The following is a 10,871-nucleotide window of genomic DNA, read 5'->3' on the forward strand; positions in this document are numbered from 1 at the left end:
TAATACACTGGGCTTCTCAGGTGGCACTGTTGTTAAGAATCTTTCAGCAAAGGCAGGAGTCAAAGGAGATGTGATTTGGGAAAATGCCCTGGAGGAGGAAATGGCGACTCACTCCAGAATTCTTGCCTGGAAAATTCCAAGGACAGAGGAACTTGTTGGGCTATGGTCTCCGGGATCACAAAAAGGTGAAGCTAAAAGAGTTCTTAGTAATTCACTATAATGAGTGTATTTCATGTGCTTTTAAATAAATACTGAGAACTGTATTTACCTGTTGGTATTTTCTTCCAGATATGGTGTGCTATTTGACATTTTTCATCCACACAAAAGAGTTAGCAATTTTGGTTTTTTGTTTTCATTTCTGTATTTTTATTTATTTATTTTATTTTATTCTTATTTTTTTTACTTTACACTATTGTAGTGGTTCACCATACATCAACATGCATCCGCCACAGGTGTACATTTTCCCCATCCTGAACCCCCCTCCTACCTCCTTAGCCATACCATCCTTCTGGGTCATCTCAGTGCACCAGCCCCAAGCTTCTCTTATCCTGCATGGAACCTGGACTGGCGATTCATTTCTAATATGATATTATACATGTTTTAATGCCATTCTCGCAAATCATCCCCCACTCCCTCTCCCACAGGGTCCAAAAAAAGATTGTTCCATACATCTGTGTCTCTTTACCTATCTTGCATACAGGGTTGTCATTACCATCTTTCTAAATTCCATATATATGTGTTATGTGTTAGTATACTGTATTGGTTTTTTCTTTCTGGCTTACTTCATTCTGCATAATAGGCTCCAGTTTCATTCACCTCATTAGAACTGCTTCAGATGTATATTTTTTTTAATGGCTGAGTAATACTCCATTGTGTATATATGCCACAGCTTTCTTATCCATTCATCTGCTGGTGGACATCTATGTTGCTTCCATGTCCTGGGTATGAGAAACTGTGCTGCGATGAACATTGAGTACGTGTCTCTTTCCCTTCTGGTTTCCTCAGTGTGTATGCCCAGCAGGGGATTGCTAGGCCCTATGGCAGTCCTATTTAGTTTTTTTTTTTTTTTTTTTAAGGAATCTCCACAGTGTTCTCCATAGTGGCCATACAAATCTACATTCCCACCAACAGTGTAAAAGGGTTCCCTTTTCTCCACATCCTCTCAAGCATTTACTGCTTGTAGACGTTTGGATCGCAGCCATTCTGACTGGTGTGAAGTGGTACCTCATTGTGGTTTTGATTTGCATTTATCTGATAATGAGTGATGCTGAGCATCTTTTCATGTGTTTCATAGCCATCTGTATGTCTTCTTTGGAGAAATGTCTATTTAGTTCTTTGGCCCATTTTTTGATTGGGTCATTTTTTTTTTGGAATTGAGCTGTAGGAGTTGCTTGTATATTTTTGAGTTTAGTTTGTCAGTTGCTTCATTTGCTATTATTTTTTTTCCCATTCTGAAGGCTGTGTTTTCACCTGGCTTATAGTTCTTTTGTTGTACAGAAGCTTTTAAGTTTAATTAGGTCCCATTTGTTTATTTTTGCTTTTATTTCCGATATTCTGGGGGGTGGGTCATGGAGGATCCTGCTGTGATGTATGTCAGAGAGTATTTTGTCTATGTTCTCCTCTAAAGACAGATATATTTAAAGCTCAGAAGCCTTTGGAATATTAAGTGAGTCTGTTTTTTTTTTTTTTTTTTCCAAGCAGTTTGAGCTGTATTTAAATGTTGATATTTCTTCTTAAGAGTGTCCTGTATTTTTTTTCATTTATTTATTTATTTTTTTTTTTTTGATGAGTGACTACTGTCATGTTCAAGGGTAGGTGTCATATCAAGTCCAGCAATAGGACCTTGTGTATATCAGATGTCCATCAGTGATAGTTTTAAGGCTGCTGTTACAGAGAAAACTCTATGCTGCAAGGCTTTATTATTTGCTCCTTTTTAGGATGGCCTGTGATGTCTGAGTTTTTTGTCAGGCCTGGGAGTACATTAGAGCAGAATGAGCCAAAGGATGCCATGAAACCTGATGTATCCTCACTTTTGGATCTTTGAAGTAAGTGCTCATATTCTCTTTAAGTTGAAGACAAGGATGAGTTGGTTTTACATGTACAGATTCTTGTTCTGAAACACTGAGATGACATTATGTATTCAGCGGTGCTTGCTTTTCCCTACATATTATTAGAAATTGTTTTGTCTACCTCTCTTGCTGCAATAGGTTTATACGGATTTTGTATTTAATATGTATCTGTGGGAAGAAATTAATACCAAGTTCCAGATTTATCCCTTCCATCCACCAAGGTCCTTGGCTACCATAAGTTTCTTGCCAGTTTGATGTCCACATCACATTTGTGTGGGCACACACTGCAGTGGATTTCTGTATCCCACCACCCAATGTATCCCATGATATTTCTTGAAATGTTCCTTCATTTAGTGTGATGATCTCTGGATTTCTCTCTATCGGTGAAGAGGGCCTACTTTCAAATTTCAGTCCTGATTAAAGCTTCATTCCAGACCTATATCACACTTCTTTATCCATTCCTCTATCCAAGTACACTATCTTACCTTTCATTGCTTTGATGTTCTGAATGATGCAGCAGGATCTAGTTTGGGGTGTGTGGTGTTTGAAATCTGTTCATGTCTGAAATACTGCAGGAGAGGATCTGATTTACCATGCTGTCATGACCTCTTTATTTATTTATTTTTCTTTCATGGGAGTGCACCTTTCTAGTCATGTCCATAGTGGCTCTTACCAGGTCCATTAAAGCATTACCTTACAGCGTCCACTGTACTACTCCTACTCTGCCATTGATGCCATGTCCAGGATTTGACAGTGGCCCTTTTCCATGCTCAGGCGGAGGTGATAATGTCCTCAGAGTTTAGATGTCTGTATCTCTTAGAATTCACCCTATGTGTCATGTGCTTTTTTAAAGAAACACGGAATTATGTTTAGCTGTTCATATCCTCTTCCTGTTAGCTTCTCCCAAGTTTACTTTACTTATTTTCCCCTCTGTGAACCCTGAAAATTTGTTAAGGGTGGATATCAGTTAGAGCTCAGCACCCTTGTGAATATTGTGGCCATCAGCAAGAATTTTAAGGTTGCTGTTAGAAAAAATGTCCACAAGGTGACAGCATTTCTTCATTCCCTCCTCTTGTACCCATGGTAACAGCAGCCTCTGTGTTATTCCCAAGTCTGGTTGTAAATGAGAGTAAAATGAGACACAGGTAGTCACCAAAAGTTTTGGTTGTTTACTCTTTTTTTTTTTTTTTTTTTTAAGCGAAACTATATATTTTTTAAGACTATTAACACCGTTGTAGTTGTTGCATAGAAACAGTTCCACCTTCCTTTCCATAGACACTTGGAGGAATTTAGCTCTGGTTATTGTCAGAGGTATCTTTTGGAATCTATTGAGTACATATCTCTTGATACAGGAGGTCCATGTGGATTATGAATTGCATAGGTATTTGTGGGTATAAGTCTATTCCAGCCTTGACCTGTTGGCCTCTCACCCACCAAAACCCTTTGCCAACTGTAATTTTCTTACCAGGAGTGTAAGTCCATTTCACTTTTCCTTGGGTACTCATCCCATCAATATGTTTTTTAATCCCTTCTGGAAGGCATATGTTGTAATATCTCTTTAATCTGCCTTTCTTTACTTACTGTGATTCGCTCTAGGTTTCTGCATATTCCTGCAAATTTTTTTTTTTTTTTTGCATTTTCATAATGTCAGACTCATATTTATTGTGTCTCTATGTCCCATATGTTTCTCTTTTAATTTGCAGCCAGCGATTCTCTTTCCTTTCATCTCTTGGGCATTGTGACTGCTGCTCCAGGGTATGTTTGTAGAGGTGGGGGTGTTGTGTGTTTTTTTTCACGATCTGTTGATTGCTCAAATACTCTGGAAGTGGAGCTGACATATGACATCATCTACATCATTTTGTGATTCCTAGGTACTTTGGCAGCCATGCTTATAAAGTCTCTGAGCACTTACCTTACCTCCCACCAATGGCATACAGGGTTCCCCTTTACTAACATTGCTCTACTCTTTCTTGTCTGTAGACTTTTGGATAATGGCCTTTTTGGTTTCCCATTAGTGATATTGCCTTGCAGTTTAAGTTTTCAATTCACTGATAATAGAGCAAATGAGGCACATTTCCAGAGGCTTTTTTCTAAGCATTGACTAAGTATTTACCTGTAGATGTTTCCTTCCTGACATGTGTTTTGCGCCCGTTTTTTTGTTGTTGTTTGTTTGTTTGTTTGTTTGTTTGTTGGCATGCCATACCTGGCCATTTTCTAAGGGTCAATTCAGCTCGGTTGTTCAGTCATGTCCAACTCTTTGTGACCCCATGAATAGCAGTACGCCAGGCCTCCCTGTCCATCACCAACTCCCGGAGTTTACTCAGACAGGTTCATCGAGTCAGTAATGCCATCCAGCAATCTCATCCTCTGTCATCCCCTTTTCCTCTTGCCCCCAATCCCTCCCAGCATCAGAGTCTTTTCCAATGAGTCAACTCTGGATGAGGTGGCCAAAGTACTGGAGTTTCAGCTTCAGCATCATTCCTTCCAAAGAATTCCCAGGACTCATCTCCTACAGAATGGACTTGTTGGATCTATTTCCAAGGGACTCTCAAGAGTCTTCTCCAACACCACAGATCAAAAGCATCAATTCTTCAGTGGTCAGCCTTCTTCACAGTCCCACTCTCACATCCATACAGGACCACAGGAAAAACCATAGCCTTGACTAGATGGACCTTTCTTGGCAAAGTAATGTCTCTGCTTTTGAATATGCTATCTAGGTTGGACATAACTTTCCTTCCAAGGAGTAAGTGTCTTTTAATTTCATGGCTGCAGTCACCATCTGCAGTGCTTTTGCATCCCCCCAAAATAAATCTGACACTGCTTCCACTGTTTCCCCATCTATTTGCCATGAAGTACATGGGACCGGATGGCATGATCTTCATTTTCTGAATGTTGAGCTTTAAGTCAACTTTTTCTCTCTCCACTTTCACTTGCATCAAGAGGCTTTTTAGCTCCTCTTCACTTTCTGCCATAAGGGTGGTATCATCTGCATAACTGAGGTTATTGATAATTCTCCCTGCAATCTTGATTCCAGCTTTTGCTTCTTCCACTCCAGAGTTTCTCATGATATCACACTGCATAGAAGTTAAATAAGCAGGGTGACAGTATACAGCCTTGACTTACTCTTTTGCTATTTGGAACCAGTCTGTTGTTCCATGATGAGTTCTAACTGTTGCTTCCTGACCTGCATACAGATTTCTCAAGAGGCAGGTCAGGTGGTCTGGTATTCCCATCTCTTTCAGAATTTTCCACAGTTTATTGTGATCCACACAGTCAAAGGCTTTGGCATAGTCAATCAAGTAGAAATAAATGTATTTTTCTGGAACTCTTGTTTTTTTCATGATCTAGCGGATGTTGCCAACTAGATCTCTGGGTCCTCTGCCTTTTCTAAAACCAGCTTGAACATCAGGAAGTTCACGGTTCACATATTACTGAACCCTGACTTGGAGAATTTTGAGCATTACTTTACTAGCATGTGAGATGAGTGTAATTGTGCAGTAGTTTGAGCATTCTTTAGCATTGCCTTTCTTTGAAATTGGAATGAAAACTGACCTTTTTCAGTCCTTTGGCCACTGCTGAGTTTTCCAAACTTGCTGGCATATTGAGTGCAGCACTTTCACAGCATCATCTTTCAGGATTTGAAATAGCTCAAATGGAATTCTATCACCTCCATTAGCTGTTCTCATAGTGATGCTTTCTACGGCCCACTTCATTTCACATTCCAGGATATCTGGCTCTTGGTCAGTGATCACACCACCCTAATTATCTGGGTCATGAAGATCTGTTTTTGTACAGTTCTTCTGTGTATTCTTGCCACCTCAATTCTTGTTTATTCAGTGATATTCTAGCAAGTCTCTTCTTTGTCCTGGATTAAGTTTTCTGTTTCTCTGGATGGTTCCCATCAGCAAACAGAATGACTATAATCTTACCTCTCATTAAAAATCTGTCCTTTGGTGACACATCATCGCCTATTTTTTTTTTATTTCATATTTGCTGATGGTAGACTTCTGCAGAGTTGTTTGTAGAATCTGTTATCTCCAGGTCTCTCATTTTCCTTTAAATTCACTCTTGTCAAAGTCAACAGTGAATTCCAAATGTTTAACTCAGTGGTCAATTTTTAGTTGTTATTTTATTTAATTTATTGACAGCCTTTATCAGAGCAGTGCATTTCCTCCCTGGAAAAAAAAAATGTTTCATTTTGCGTTACAGAATGCTTCTCTTTCCTCTTTTTTCTACCTACAGTTCTCCCACATGCAATGTGTGACCTCTGTGTCTGGCTTTATTCAGATGTCACATTTTCTTTTAAAATATTTATTTATTTTGCTATGTGGCATGTGGGATCTTAGTTCCCTGCCCAGGGATGGAAACTGTGCATAGTCTTAAACACTTAAACATTTCCAGGGAAGTCCCCTAGTTTGTGTATTTTCAAGATTCATCCACTTCTTGGCTGTATAGCAATTTTTTTTTTTTAATGGCTGTATATGGTACATCAATATGGTATATGGCTTACATGAACTCCATTGTGAACAATTACCACGATTTTTTATCCATTCATCAATTAATAGATAATATTTGGATGGTGTATTCTTTGTGGCTCTTGTGAGTAATGCTGTTGGGAACACTGTTTTTGAATGGACTTAATAGTTTCAGGGATTTTTTTTTTTTATATATATACAAAAGAGTGAGATTTCTGGATCATATGGCTACTATATATTTAATTTTTGAGGTACTGACAAACCAAAGTGGTTGTACCATTTTAGAGCAATATATTTTCAACAATATATTTCAGCAGTATATTTTCAACATTTTTCAACAATATATGAAGATTCGTTTTCTCCACATCCTCTGCAGCACTTGTTATTTTTCCTGGTTTTGATTATAGCCAAGCTAATGTGTGTGAAGTAGTATTTCAATGAAACTGATTTACATTTTGCTAAGGGCTTCCCTGGTGGCTCAGAAGGTAAAGTGTCTGCCTGCAATGCAGGAGACCTGGGTTTGATTCCTGGGCCAGGAAGATCCCCTGGAGAAGGAAATGACAATCCACCCCAGCACTCTTGCCTGGAAAATCCCATGGATGGAGGAGCCTGATAGGCGACAGTCCATGGGGTCGCAAAGAGTCGGACAGGACTGAGCGACTTAATTTCTTTCACTTTCAATCATGTTAAGCAGTATTTTTGGTGAAATGTCTATTCAAATTCTTTTCCTGGTTGTTAAAAGTTTTTAATTGTTGTAAAAAAAAAATCTAACTTAAATTTTCACCATTTTAACCATTTTTACATGCTAAGTATTTCACATACTTTCATCAGCCTTTTTGGAGAAAGAAATGGCAACCCACTCCAGTATTCTTGCCTGGAGAACCCCATGGACAAAGGAGCCTGATGGGCTACAGTCCATGTGAAAGCAAAGACTCATACATGACTGAGCAACTAATACACACACACACACACACACACACACACACACACACACAGAGTTACAGTGTTGTTTTATTGTTGTTGTCATAGTTTTCGCTATGCTATGCAGCTTGAATGACAGTTTCCTGGTTGAGAACCCTACCCAGGCCCCTGATAGGAAAGCGTGGAGTCCTAACCTCTGAACTATCATGGAATTCCTTATCATATTGTTAAGAAACATATCTTTACACCTTTTCATCTTGCAAAATTGAAACTATACCCATCACCTGTCCCATTAAACAACAACTCCTCTTTTCTTCCCTGTTTCCCTAGATCCTGGACTCCATCATTCTACTTTGTTCCTTTCTATTGCTTGACTATGTTAGATATTTCATATAAGTGGAAACTTACAGTATTTGTCTTTTTTTATGACTGGCTTAATTCCTTTGGCTGGATGTTTTATTTTTTAAGTGATTTTTTTTTATTTTTTTTTTATTTATTTTTTAACAACAATAATGTATTGGTTTTGCCATATATCAAAATGAATCCACCACAGGTATACATATGTTCCCAATCCTGAACTCTCCTCCCTCCTCCTTCCCCATACCATCCCTCTGGGTTGTCCCAGTGCACCAGCCCCATGTATCCAGTATCATGCATCAAACCTGGACTGGCAACTCGTTTCATATATGATATTATACATGTTTCAATGCCATTCTCCCAAATCATTCCACCCTCTTCCCCTCCCACAGAGTCCAAAAGACTGTTCTATACATCTTTGTCTCTTTTGCTGTCTCGTATACAGGGTTATGGTTACATCTTTTGAAATCCCATATATATGTGTTAGTATACTGTATTGGTGCTTTTACTTTCTGGCTTACTTCACTCTGTATAATAGGCTCCAGTTGCATCCACCTCATTAGAACTGGTGCAAATGTATTCTTTTTAATGGCTGAGTAATACTCCATTGGGTATATATACCACAGCTTTCTTATCCATTCATCTGCTGATGGACATCTAGGTTGCTTCCATGGCCTGGCTATTAGAAATACTGTTGCAATGAGCATTGGGGTACATGCCTCTTTCAATTTTGTTTTCCTCAGTGTGTATGCCCAGCAGTGCGATTGCTGGGTCATATGGCAGTTCTGTTTCGAGTTTTTTTAAGGAATCTGCACACTGTTCTCCATAGTGGCTGTACTAGTTTGCATTCCCAGCAACAGTGTAAGAGGGTTCCCTTTTCTCCACACCCTCTCCAGCATTTATTGCTTGTAGACTTGGATGACAGCCATTCTGACTGGAGTGAAAATGTCCCTTATAGTGGTTTTGATTTGCATTTCTCTGATAATGAGTGATGTTGAGTATCTTTTCATGTGTTTGTTAGCCATTTGTATGTCTTCTTTGGAGAAATGTCTATTTAGTTCTTTGGCCCATTTTTTGATTGGGTCATTTATTTTTCTGGAATTGAGCTGTAGGAGTTGCTTGTATATTTTTGAGATTAGTTGTTTGTCAGTTTCTTCATGTGCTATTATTTTCTCCCATTCTGAAGGCTGTCTTTTCACCTTGCTTATAGTTTCCTTTGTTGTGCTGAAGCTTTTAAGTTTAATTAGGTCCCATTTGTTTATTTTTGCTTTGACTTCCAATATTCTGGGATGTGGGTCATAGAGGATCCTGCTGTGATATATGTCAGCGAGTGTTTGGCCTATGTTCTCCTATAGGTGATGTCTTAAAGCATCATGCATGTTGTAGCATGTGGCAAAATTTCCTTTATATGGCTAAATAATATTCCATTGTATGTATATATCACATTTGATGGACGTTTAGATGCTTCCAACTCTTAGATGTTGTGATTAGTGCTGCTTTGAGCATGGCTGTGCAAATATCTCAAGACCCCATGTTAACTTCTTTTGAATTTATATCCAGAAGTGGAATTGCTGAATCATGTGGTAGTTCTATTTTTAATTTACTGAGGAGCCTTTATACTGTTTTCTGTAGCAGTTGCACCATTTTAAAATCTACCCATAACACACAAGGATCCACTTTCTGTACGTGCTTGCCAAGAGTTGTCCTTTCCTTTCTTTCCTTTTACCTTTCCTTTCCTTCATATGTAAATACGCACACATGCACACACAATATTTTCCATATCCTTTTCCATTATTATTTATCACAAACTATGAATATATTTCCTTGTGCTATACAGTAGGATCTTGTTTATCTATTCTATATATTAACATTATAGTTTGCATCTGCTCATCACCAGCTCCCAATCTATGCCTCCCCCCACCCTTCCCCTCTTGGTAATCACATAGTCTACTCTCTATGTCTCTCAGTCTGTTTCTGTTTCATAGATAAGTTCGTTTGTATCATATTTTGGAGTCCACATGTAAGTGATACCATATGATATTTGTCTTTCTCTTTCTGACATCCTAAGTATTCTTTTTAATGCTAGTGTACAGTCAAGTGTTTACTTAATTTTTTTTTCAAAATGTTTGTTTGCTATTGTATAGAAATCTGCTTGATTTTTTTAAAATATTTATCTTGTATTCTGCAAGCTTTTTTATTACTTCTAATACTTGTGGTTTCTTCAGGATTTTCTATATATAAAAGTATGTTATCTCCAATATACTTTGACTTTTTCCTTTCCATTCTGCTTTTTTTTTTTTTTTTTTTTTTTAAACAACAAAACAATAATTCCTTTTTCTTACCTGATTGCTCTGGTTATAGAACTGCCAGTATAATATTGAGCCAAAGTGTGGGATAGACTTCCTCGTGTTGTTCCCAATCTTAGGGGGAAAGCTCTCAGTTTTTCATTATTAAATATGATGTTAGCTGTGGGTCTTTTACAGGTACCCTTTGATTGAGAAAGTACTCTTCTGTTCTTAGTTATTAAGTGTTTTTAACCCCTATTATGGATAGGTGCTAGACTCAGGGAAATGCTTTTTCTGCAGGCAAATATGTTTTTTTGTTCTTTATTGTATTAAAATGGCATAATGTCGATTGACTTTCATATAATGAACCAACTTTGCATACCTGCATAAATCCCACGTGGTCATGGCATATAACCTTTTTATATGTTGTTAGGTTTTTTTTGCCAGTGTTTTGTTGAGGACTCTTGCATCTGTATTCATATGGGACATTGGTTGTGTGTCTGTGTGTGATGTCTCTGTCTGATCTTGGTATTAGAGAAATACTGACCTCATTTTGCCTGCTATATGGGGAAGAGACATGTGGAGTGAAGGATAAAGCATTGTTGGATTTAAGTTTAGTCAGGATTAGAGGGAGAAATTTAGGATGTATCAGTGTGGATTTGGGGTGAGATTATCAAGAGAGTTCATTCTCAATTTCCTAGGCCTGTGTTAAGTGCTTGACATCGAATTATGCTGTTTGCTAACTATGTAGAGATACTATATAC

The sequence above is a fragment of the Bos mutus genome, unplaced genomic scaffold (genome assembly GCF_027580195.1).
Source record: "Bos mutus isolate GX-2022 unplaced genomic scaffold, NWIPB_WYAK_1.1 CTG503, whole genome shotgun sequence".
NCBI lineage: Eukaryota > Metazoa > Chordata > Mammalia > Artiodactyla > Bovidae > Bos > Bos mutus.